The 12,649-nt window shown below is 35.6% G+C and overlaps 1 protein-coding gene across 1 annotated transcript in view; it reads left to right on the top strand.

Moving 5' to 3' along the window:
* The window catches only part of LOC146949377 (protein neprosin-like), a 69,447-nt gene that overhangs the window by 49,014 nt on the left and 7,784 nt on the right, over positions 1–12,649 (top strand). The gene's annotated exons all lie outside the window — the stretch shown is intronic.

Raw genomic sequence — 12,649 nt, 5'->3', positions numbered from 1 at the left:
CTATCTGATCAGGTTCTGGAGTAACTTCAGGAACCTGTATCTCTGCAAAACTTTCATCTTGCTTTGAAGTTTTATCTTCAAGCTCCTTGTCATCAAATTTAACGTGCATAGATTCTTCAACACAGAGTGTTTCTGAATTATACACTCTGTATGCCTTTGACCTTTCAGAGTAACCTAAAAAGATTCCTCTTTGGGCCTTGGCATCAAATTTCTTTAGGTAGAGCTTGTTGTTCAGAATGTAACATGTACATCCAAATTGATGAAAGTAAGAGATATTGGGTTTTCTTCCTTTAAAGAGTTCATATGCTGTTTTCTCCAAAATAGGTCTGATATAGATCCTGTTTTGAACATAGCATGCCGTATTCACTGCTTCTGCCCAAAAATGTTTTGGTAAATTGTTTTCATGAATCATGGTTCTGGCCATTTCTTGTAAAGTTCTATTCTTTCTCTCAACAACCCCATTTTGTTGTGGTGTTCTAGGAGAAGAGAATTCATGGAAAATTCCATGTTTTTCACAAAAAGCTTCAAATGGCTCATTTTCAAATTCTCCACCATGATCACTTCTGACTTTCAAAATTTTTGATTCTTTTTCAGATTGAATTTGAGTGCAGAAGCTACTGAATACATCACACGCAACATCTTTACTCTTTATGAATTTCACCCAAGTCCATCTGCTGTAATCATCAACAATGACTAATCCATATTTACTTCCATATAAGGATGCAGTACTCACTGGTCCAAATAAATCAATATGGAGTAATTCTAAAGGTCTTGAGGTTGAAACAATGTCTTTGGTTTTAAAAGATGATTTCACAATTTTCCCTCTCTGACATGCACCACAGAGTGCATCTGAATGATAGTTAATGTCTGGTAGCCCTTTCACAAGTTGTAACTTACTAAGCTTAGAGATTAACCTCCAGTTAGCATGTCCCAACCTTCTGTGCCACATCCATTTCTTATCATTCACTGATAGTAGGCAAAACACCTTCTGATCAGCCAGTTCAGAAAAATTGATTTTATAGACATTGTCAACTCTCTTTCCTTTGAACACAATGGATTTGTCTTCCTTGTTGATTACTGTACAGTTGGGTTTTTCAAAAAACACATCATAACTATTATCACAAAATTGACTAATGCTCAAAAGATTATGTTCAAGACCATCTACCAACCATACATTATTAATTGAGGTAGAGGAATTACCAATAGTTCCTGTACCTATGATCTTGCCTGACTGGTTGCCTCCAAATTTCACATTTCCTCCCTCTTTCATTGTTAGGTTGAGGAACAAGGACTTGTCTCCTGTCATGTGTCTTGAGCAACCGCTGTCTAGGTACCATGATCTTTGCTTTGGCATTGCTCTTAGACATACCTGCATCATTGACATTTTTAGATTTAGGTACCCATTGTTCTATGGGTCCTGGAAGGTTAGTACTTAAGGCTTTACTCTTCACTTCTTGTACCTTGTGCTGTAAGTTGGGTTGCTTCTGATTAACCATCACCTTAGGTTTTGGTACTTCAGAAGCAGTAACTGTCTTCTTCTGAAACTTAGACTTCAGAACCCCAGATTTTGGTTTCACCAGACTCTGAGGAATAGGTTCTGATCTTTTCAGGATCCTAACCTTTGAAGTCTTGGAATCAGATTTGATCATAGCCTTTGACTTAGAGTTCTTTGGCTTTGAAGTGATCTTAGCCTTAGAACTAGAAGCTTCAGGTTCTGATTGAACAACGGTTTCCAACTCAGCCCCTTCTAGTACAAAGAAGGTTTTCAGACCTTCCTTGATGCATTCACAACAAGATTTTAGATTGGTTTTATCAAGTTTCACTTCTGGAAAACCAATTCCTCTGCCATTGTTCTTGTAAATGCTATAAATCATAGAAGCTACTCTGCTTCTGTCAATGCCAGATATAATAAAATCTTCAAGAGCAATTTCATGGTTACTTAAAGGTTTTTCATTACACTTTTCTTGTAGCTTCTGACATAAGAACCTGAGCTGATCTTCATATGTTTTACACATGAAGTCAAAGCCCCTAAGTCCTTGTTCAGAAGCTTTCAGATCCAATAGAGTTGATTTTTGCTATTGTACCAACTCAGCATATTTTTCTTTTAAATCCTTCAACTCATTGGTTCTTACTTCAAAATGTGTAAGAAGTTCTTTAAGTGACTCAACAAGTTCATCTCTGGGAATTTTGGAATATACCTCATTTTCATCTTCTGAGTTTGAATCTGATCCAGCTTCTGAAGTTGCTGTTGCTACTAACCCAATAGCTACCTTTGCATCTTCATCTGCTTCCTCTTTATCAAATCCAGATTCACTACCCAAATCATCCCAGGTTGCCATTAAACTCTGCTTAATCTGCTTCTTGAATTTGCTTGGTTTGAAAGTAGACCTCTTTGACTTGTCCTTTGACTTTTCTCTTTGAAGATCAGGGCATTCAGCAATGAAGTGTCCCGGCTTCTTACAGTTGAAGCATCCCTTCTGATCTTCTTTCTTTGAGCTTCTGGAGTTACCCCTTCTGGAGAGAAACTTTCTGTTCTTCTTGGCCAGATATTGAAGTCTGTTTGAGAGCATGGCCATTTCAGCAGCATCTGGTTCAGAATCTGAACTTGACTGTTCTTCCTCTTCAGATTCAACCACTTTGAGAGCTTTTGATGACTTGCCTTTGGATGGAAGAGCTATTGATTTACTCTTCTTAGTAGACTCATGTTCATTAAGACTTAACTCATGAACTTTGAGAGAACTAACAAGATCTTCGACACTTAAAGTGTTTAAATCTTTAGCTTCCTCAATGGCAGTCACTTTTGGTCTCCATCTGGCAGGTAAGCTTCTGAGTATCTTGCTTACATGATCAGAAGCAACATAGCTCTTCTTTAGAATCTGTAGCCTAGAAACTAAGGTTTGAAACCTTGAGTACATCTCCTCAATAGTTTCATCATCCTTCATCTTGAATAACTCATACTGATGTACAAGCAGGAGAGCCTTTGCTTCGTTGACCTTCTTGCTCCCTTCATAATTTGAACAGAGAGAAGCAAACATAGCTTTAGCAGTGGATTTGTCACTCATCTTCATGTATTCTGCTTTGGGTATGGCAGTGACAAGGGCTCCTCTGATAATATGATGCTTCTTGTAGAGTTTCCTCAGATCTGGAGTATGTTTCTTTCTATCCACAGCAACTCCTTCTTCATCAAGGACTAAATCACCAACACCATCTTCCAGAATATCCCATAATTCTTCATCTAGGCTCATGATGTAACTGTAAAAGTTGCTCTTCCACCAAGAGAACTCTTCAGCATCTCCATTGAACTTTGGAACTTTTCCAACACTGGATTTCTTACTATCACTATAATCATGTGAGACATGTTTATAGCTAGTATCACCAGAACCAGTAGGAGGAGGAGTAGACATGTTTTTCTCAGATCTTTGACTGTTGCACGGTTAAGTGTTATACAACAGACCAAGGCTCTAGATACCAATTGAAGGTGAGAAAAACACAAGAAGGGGGGTTGAATTGTGTTTTGAAAAATTCTTCGTTTCTCCTAAAAACTGAACACACTGATCAGAAGCTAAGTGAGACAGCTTCTGAAGTGATGATCAGAATCTAAATGCAGCGGAATAAAACAGAGAGAGAGAAGAAGAACGACACAAAGCAATTATACTGGTTCCTTCCACAATCCGGAAGTAGTCCAGTCCCCCTTGCACTTCCAAGGAGATTTCACTAAGAGTAATATCTGATTACAATTGCTCAAGCACACAAGCAAGAGACTTCCTTTGCTCAAGCACACAAGCTAGAGACTTCCTTTGCTCAAGAACACAATCAAGAGACTTCCTGCTCAAGCACAACTGCAAGAGACTTCCTAACTAAACAAAATTACACAGAAAATTGTTTAAGGTTGAACACTTGATATACAATCAGAGGTGCTCTCAATACAAATCAGATACAGACTCAATGGACTTAAGAATTTCTAAGATATGACTTTGAGACACAGAAATTCTAAGTGAATGCAGAACAATTTCAGCAGAGGTTTGGCACTTGTAAAAATGTTATGAGTCTTTCGTTCAGCGTTCTTGCATTACCAAAACTCTAAGTCTTCACTCCTTTATATAGAGGTGTGAAAGAGACGTTGTGAAATTGCCAGCACACCAAAGAGTCGTTGTTGAAGCTTGATCTTTCACCAATGATCTTTTGCCTGATTTGGTTGTTGTCCTATGAAGAACCAATTTGAAATCCATTCCTTATCCAAAGGAACATATATGCAGGCGAGACCGTATTCTGGAGCTGTTTTCTTGTCTTGTAGCGTGGACACAAAACAGAGTAGTGGAGAACGTGGTTGTACAATTCGTACAAAGTACAATGTCAACGCTTTCGTCCAAATTGCAAGCACATGCCTTCAAACACCTTTGAAATGACCGTTGCAATGTTCCACTGATTTTCTGCTGTGTTTTCGAAACCAATAGACAGCTTTTGCAATGTAGATTCTTCAATCTTTGAATGTTTTGCAAATCCAGTTGATCTTCAGCTTCTGGTGAAATGGCTTCTGATGAGGCAGCTTCTGATGATACAACTTCTTCAGCTTCTGATGATGTGGCTTCTAGACCTCTTGTCTTCAGAAGCACTATTCTTCAGGAGCAGCTTGACTTCAGGAGCGCTTTGCCTTCAGAATCATCTAAGCTTCATTTTCTTTTGCTCTTTATTTGCGCATTCAGAACCAATCAATGATGTAATTTTTTTAACTGTGGTCCTGTACACTTGAACAAATATTAGCTAGTCCAATTTACAATTTTTAATACCTTGTTATCATCAAAACTTTCTAAGGTTCATTGTTAAACACATTTTGTTCCAACATAAACTTCTCAAACAATCAGGTAGATTGGCGATTGCTTCTTCTATTTTATCATCCATTCCTTCTTACTGCATGCAGATTAATTATCTTCCCCAAGGAATTTATGATAGCATTGACAAAACAACCCGCAACTTCATTTGGATGGACTTAAACAACAAATGTATCCATTTGGTAGATTCACGAAAAATTTCTAGGCCAAAGCACCTTGGTGGCCTAGGGATTAGATCGGCTAGAGAGATAAATATTTGTCTTCTTGGAAAACTCATTTGGGACTTGGTGCAATCCTCCAACAAATTATGGGTTCACCTCTTCTCGGACAAGTATTCTATGGATCATCACATGCTTCAAGCAAAAGCCCTTAGGAGCAGCACCCCTAAATGGTCCTCCATCATCCGTGCTAAAAATGTGCTTAAAGATGATTACAAATATTGCCCTAGTAGTGGTTCTTCCTCATTTTGGTTCACTAACTAGAGTGGTCTATGTAACACCCCGTTTTCCCAACGTAAAATTTTCATAAATAAAATCAGAGTTTTTCATCATAAAACGGAATGTCACATTTCTTAAAAATCATAAATGGAATAAATAATAATTTATCCTTCAAAACGTTCAACAACATAATATTAAAAACTTCGCAGCGGAATAGTTTGACTACTTAAATAATCTTTGGCACAAGGGCCTCAATATAAAATCTCATAAAACTTAGTTCAACATCAATTCTTGAAATATTCATAAAGTAATACGTAAGGAACAGAAAGTAAAGACATAATCCCATCCCGTTACATATCAGAGCACCTAAGACACACACTTGTAAAGAGTCCACTCACGACCACAACTAATCTTGGTTACCTGCAAGTTACCCATACGAAGAGCAACATTTTCAAGCAGAAGGGGTGAGATTTCACAAAACAATAATATTAGACATATAATTCAACAATTATATCTAACATCTTAAACTTCATTAACTAGCATCATTAATCTTCCTACATTAGTCGTAAACTTCATCATACATCTTCAAAAATACAATCATAAACATCATCATATATCTTCATAATTATAATCATAAAACATCATCTTATAGCATCATAAGTGCGAACATAAACGTCATCATATATCATCATAAATATATTCATAAAAGCATCATCACATATCATCAATTAATAATCGCAAACAATCATCACATATCATCAAATACTAATCGCAAACAATCATCACATATCATCAAATACTAATCGCAAACAATCATCACATACCATCAAATATTAGTCATAAACAGTCATCACATTATCATCAAATATTAATCACAAGCATCGTATATCATCTTAATCGTAACATCATATATCATTTAATAAACATAGACATCATATCATAAATCATATAGCATCATATCATCAACTTATCATAGTAATTATCATTACAACATCAACATAACATCATCATATATCTGTTCAAAGAGTTGGTTCTGCTATGCCAACTATTAAAGAAGAAGTTCAGGACTTAGAACTTGATAAGGTTTTGAACAAAAGAACCAGAAGTGGTAAGTCAGTTGGCTCTTCACAATCTCTACCTTCTCAATCATCAATTCCTAAGAAAAAGAGGAAGCATAATTTAAGGAAATTGAAGGAATCTACTTATGTGATTGAAGAAGATGGTCAGGTAGAAGAAGCAACTGGGTTGGTCACTAGAGAGATCAAGAGGAAGAAAGCTGCTGCTTTGCAAAAAGCACCAGAGCTTGCTAAAGCTATTGAAGTTCCTGCTGAAGGAATCAACTGTTGAAGCTGCTCATAAGGTGATTGAGCTAACAGAGGAAGCTACTTGTGACCTATTGAATGCTGGTGACCTATTGAATGCTGGTGAAGACTGGTGACCTATTGAATGCTGCTGAAGAGACTCAGAAGGAGGAAGCTACTTGTTCAGAAGTTGCTGCTTCATAAGCTACAAGAGGTAACACTGATTCTTATAACATCTCTAATGTAATAGAAGTACAATCTAGTTCAACCTCAGCCTCCCACTCAACATCTGTTTCAACCTCTTCAGACATAGATGATATTCCATTAAATAGAGTCTATGCAAACTTACATAAATCCTTTTCCCCCTCACCATCTACCAAACATCAGAAAAAGCCTGATGATGATACATTTGTGCCTATGTATCCATCTGTTTTGGATAGAATTGATGGGATGGCACAAATGAGATTCAATGTTTGTGGAAGACTACCTGCCAATCATCCTTTACAGCCACCAATGATTGAGCCACTTCAATCTATACCTGCTGATGCAGAAGTTGCAAGTGAACCAGCAGGGCCTGAGTCTGCCAATCTTGAGGTATCATCATCTCATCCAAACCCAACATCCCAAACTAGTGATCCATCTGTTCTACAAGAACTGGTTAATCACTATCAAGGTGAATTACCAGGTTTTGAGCCAAACTTAGAAAGAGCTTCTGAGGTAGCTTTTGATGAAGTTGTTTTAGAAAGCCCCCAACAACAAGAACCTAACTTACAAATGGCCTCAAACACCTGCACTGATTTGATCTTTCACCCTGAATACTTTCCTCATCATCTGAATGCTACCCATTCAAACATATCTTGTGGTATTGCATTAAGAAATCTAGCAAGAAAAATGTCATCTTTTCTAGAACAAATCTTTGTTGATCAGCCTTCACATGAAAACTTGTCAGAACCTGATTTCACGTTCTCATCAGATTCTGATGATGAAGATGAACAACCTATCTTTGATTCTTCTGTCTCTGACATGCCTAGCTCCTCCAATCAAACTTGTCCTCCTACAAATGTCTCATTCCCTCCTACCCTTTTACTAGATTCTATAATATTAAAAGAGGTGTGTAAGGATATTTTTAAGGACCTGAACAAGTTAGTGAAGACAAGGAACAATCTTGTCCATGAGAATGACTATGTAAATGAATGGACAAGTTTGGGAACCATAGTAGACAATGTCATGTCTGAGCTTCAGAAAGCTTCCTTGGAAGCACATGATAAAGCTGTGAAATCTCTCAATGAATGGTTTTCAGAAGTTGTCAAGAATATGGAGGATTTAGAGTTCAACAGGAATAAGGAGAAGAGCAAGCTTTACTTATCAGATACTCTTATGTTCTTGGATGTAACACCCTGTTTTCCCAACATAAAAATTTCACATATAAATCAGAGTCATTCAACATAAACGGAATGCTACACTTCTTAAAAATCATAAATGGAATGAATAACAATTCATCCTTCATAAATTGGTCAACATAAATATTCAAAAACTCTTGGTCTATTTAATGTGAGATTATTCTGAGTGTTATTACGTTTTTAATGATGAATTTAATTAACTTGGATAGACTCAGGGGGAGCTTACAAACATCATACCCTTAAAGTCAACTTGCTAATTAGATTAACAACAATTGAACATTTTAAATACTAGTGTTTGTCATCATCAAAAAGGGGGAGATTGTTGGAACAAAATGTGTTTAACATTACCCTTTGAGTTTTGATGATAACAAGGTATTAAAAATTGTCAATTGGATATGCTAATATTTGTTCAAGTGTGCAGGACCATAGACAAAAATTTAGTGTCTTTTTAAAGCTTAGGTTCTGGAAGAACAAATGAGTGCAATTGGAATCAACAAGAAGGAAGCTTGAAGCGTCTAAAGAAAAGAGGTTCTGAAGACAAGTGCTCCTGGAGTGCTGACGTCATCAGAAGCACCTCATCAGAAGCAGATCACCAGAATCGGATTTCATCAAAAGTTCTGAAGATCATCAGAAGCTGACGATCATCAGAAACTGAGAAAAATGAAGCTTCAAAGCCTGTTCAAATGATTTAATCTCGCCTATCATTGCAGAAGACTGGAAGAATGAAGCAACGACTAATTCAAATGGATTTGAAGGCATTAGATGCTTATCCATTGGAGAGAGTTGAAAAAGGACAATTGTACGAAGTGTACAACCACTACCTCCACTACTCTGTTTTGTGTCTGCAATAGGACAAGAACAACAGCTGTGCCTGCAACGGTGTTCCTCCAGACTTGGAATGGATTTGAAATTGTTCCTTTATAGGACAATAACCATATTAGGCAAAAGATTATTGGTGATTTGATCAAGTTTCAAACGACTCTTTTTGTTGTGCTGGCAATTCAACAACGTCTCTTTCACACCTATATATAAAGGAGTGAAAAATTAGAGAATGACAAGACTCCACAACAATTTACAAGCGCCAAAACTCTGCTGAAATTGTTCTGCATCAAAAGTTCACTTAGAATTTCTTATCAAAGTTCATATCTTAGAAATTCTAGAGTCTTAAGAGTCTGTATCTGATTTGTATTGTGAACACCACTGATTGTATATCAAGTGTTCAACCTTAAACAAATTTCTTTGTAATTCTATTTGAATAGAAGTCTCTTGCTTGTGTGCCTGAGCATAGTAAGTCTCTTGATTTTGTTGTTGAGCATAGAAAATCTCTTGCAGTTGTGCTCGAGTAAGTTTGAAGTTGTAAGTTCAGATTGTAACCTGAGGGGGGGGGGGGGGGGGGGGGTGTGAATTAGGTTTCTAGGATTATTGGTAAATTTTTCAGAGTTTAGTGTTCTTGATAATTTTTCCGGTGAATAATGATGAAGGTATAAATGCGGAAAAATAAAAGAGCAAGGGAAGAAAAAATGACACAAGAGAGTTTATAGTGGTTCCCCTCTAAACCTTAGGGTCAGTCCACTCCCTTCACACCCCGCGAAGGAATTCACTATGTTAGAATCTTTGTTACAAGCAATCTCACCCCAAGACCCCCTAACAATCTTTCTAACATAAACACAAGAAAGAAACCCTCTCTCTTGATTACAACACAAACACCAAACACTTTTGGTGGACTTTGAATCTTCCCGAATCAAAGAACCTTTTACAACAATCACAAGATAGCACCTCACTATCTTTAACAATAATTCTCACCAACAATGGCAAGAAACTTTACAACAAAGTAATTGAAGAATAACAAATGTATGACTGTATATCTTTATCAATATCACTCTAACAAATGGACTTAGTGCTCAGAAAACTTTTTAATCAATGTTAAAGTGCAAGCAAAGTTTTCCAAACAATTTGAATGAAAGTTTGAAAGCAAGTGATATTGAAAATGTCAATTAAGATAATGAAAGTTGTTGTGTTGTAAATTGTTTTGATTCTCAATTGAATTTATAGAAGCTAAAAAGATGTTTATGAAGCAATACTATTTTTCAAAAAGAATTACCAATGAATAGACACATATTTAAAATGGTACCTATTCATAAAAATGTGTATGAAATACATTTTAGAAAGATACTTGCCGTTGACACTTAAAATCAGCCGTTGCCAATAAATGCAAATATGGCCGTTAGTTCAATGGGGAAATTCTCATGAATAATTATAATTGCATGATCAATATATTGGTTCAAAGCATGTTCAACAAGACAATTAAAATATATTCATTATACTCATCCTTTTAAACACGTTCAGCAACATTCTTTAAGGCATGAATGATCATCAAATATTTAACAATTAAAGACCAAGAGAATGCATGCTAAAATGATTTCAAATGTCAATTCTTGTTTTTCATGAAAAAAATACTTTAATGTAAAATCACGTTTATATGAATATTATTGCAAGTGTGTGATTTATTTTCATGAGAGTTTTAGGCATTGCTTCATATGAGGATTTAGAAAAATGTTTGTAATTATTTTCTGAGCATTCTAAGTTATTCCATAAGTTAAGAATGATAAATCAAAAGATAAGTGCCATACTTACAAAGAGTATAACCAAGAAGCTTAGGCACTAGTCTTCATTCCTCAACTTGCGCCTCCATAGTTTTTCTTCTTTTGTGATGTGAGTTTGTTATCATCAAAACCCAGCCAAGTTTAAGAAGGAAATCTTCTTCACAGAAGTCTCTTGCTAGTTTTAGCAGTGAGCAGTTGTAATCAGATATTACATTTTAGTGAACTCTCCTTGGAAGTGCAAGGGGGACATGACTACTTCCGGTTTGTGGAAGGAACCTGTATAATTGCTTTGTGTCTTTCTTCTCTCTCTCTCGCTCTCTCTCTCTCTCTCTCTCTCTCTCTCTCTCTCTCTCTCTATGTTTTTATCCGCTGCATTTAGAATCTGAACATCACTTTAGAAGTTGAACTCTATCTACTTCTGACTAGTGATTTCAGTAGGTGAAAAAGAAGAAAAAGCTAACACAATTCAACCCTCATTCTTGTGTTTTTCTCACCTTCATCATGGTTATTCGAACTTTTTCCCATTCTTTTGAAAAAAATTAAAGTTCAGTCGTGAAATAAAAATAGTGAGTCTATGCTAATCAAATAGCTTAACCTCCGAAAAATGACAGTTAATTTTTAATTAATAGTTCTCTATTAATATTTACCAGACTAGTATATGTATATATATTTTATCGAGCTATCTCATGAACCAACCGATTCGAACTATATAGAACTCAAGTTCAGCTCATTTATTTAACGAACTTAATTTTCAGCTAAAGTTCAGCTCATTTGGTTCATAAACCAAGTTCAACGAGTTAATTGTCGAATCGAGTTCCAAACTATTATCGAGTTGGTTCGGTTCATTACCAACCCTCGTTGGAGAAGATGATTTCATAAAACTTCTTTTAGATATATATATATATATGAAAAATTAATTGTTGCCCGTAAACAAATGGGGTATTGTGCGATTGCATATTCTAAACATAATAAGACCCTCCATTAGATAGTAATGATATACATTCATATGTGCATGATAATCTGTCAGTCGAGTATTTGTTGGATTTTGTAATATTTGGTAATTTGATATATTAATATTTTAGGTTTAAATGTGTCATTCGTCCCTGCACTTTCATCAGATTTTGGCATTGGTCCCTGCACTTTTTTTTGTTTGGTATTGGTCCCTGCACTTTGTAAAAATATTGGTATTCGTCCCTCTGTTAACTTTCTGTTAAAAAAAAAACAAAAAACTAACGGAGTGCCACGTGGCCCAATCATTTCATGCCACGTGGCACCAATACCAATATTTTTACAAAGCGCAGGGACCAATACCAATATTTTTACAAAGTGTAGGGACCAATACTAATAGTTTTGTGTTTTTTTTTTTAACAGAAAGTTAACAGAGGGACCAATACCAATATTTTTACAAAGTGCAAGGACCAATTCCAAACAAAAAAAAGTGCAGGGACCAATGCCAAAATCTGATGAAAGTGCAGGGACAAAATTCATATTTAAGCCAATATTTTATTATATTTAATGAACATCAAACAAAGAAGTTCGTCAATCTGAACCTAAAGAAGAAAATTATTTACCTCAAAAAAAGAAAATTATTTACCCGTGTTTGGCACGGGCTCCATACTAGTGTGGTAGAACCTATTCATGATCAATTGTGAGAACAATTGTGTAAGAGCAATTAATGAGGTTAAGCAAGATTGAGTGACAAACACACTTTTAAAAAAAAAATAAGGCAAATGTTTATAATATATATATATATATATATATATATATATATATATATATATATTTTGACTTGTTCAAAAAGAAAATTAAGTTAAGAAAACGAGATTTATGCACAATTCTACATCAGATAAGCTTGACTTGTGTTTGCTTGAATGTTTGGGCAATTTTTTTATTTTTTTATTTTTTATGTTTGAGTTTTTTCTATGATGGTTGCTAAATAGGTCCTTCAATTTTGCTCTTGATCGGGTCGTAACTCTCGATTGATTGTTTTTGTGTGTATATTACGATCAGATCATAACTTTTAATCAATTTTTTTCCAGACAAGTGAACAATTTTGAGGGGCGTATTGAACAACAATCC

Source organism: Medicago sativa, chromosome 2 (assembly GCF_051527215.1).
Source record: "Medicago sativa cultivar Bolivia chromosome 2, Bolivia_mono, whole genome shotgun sequence".
In the NCBI taxonomy this organism is placed as follows: domain Eukaryota; kingdom Viridiplantae; phylum Streptophyta; class Magnoliopsida; order Fabales; family Fabaceae; genus Medicago; species Medicago sativa.
The sequence above is the reverse complement of the archived record's forward strand: the minus strand, read 5'-3'. Positions and strand labels throughout refer to the sequence as shown.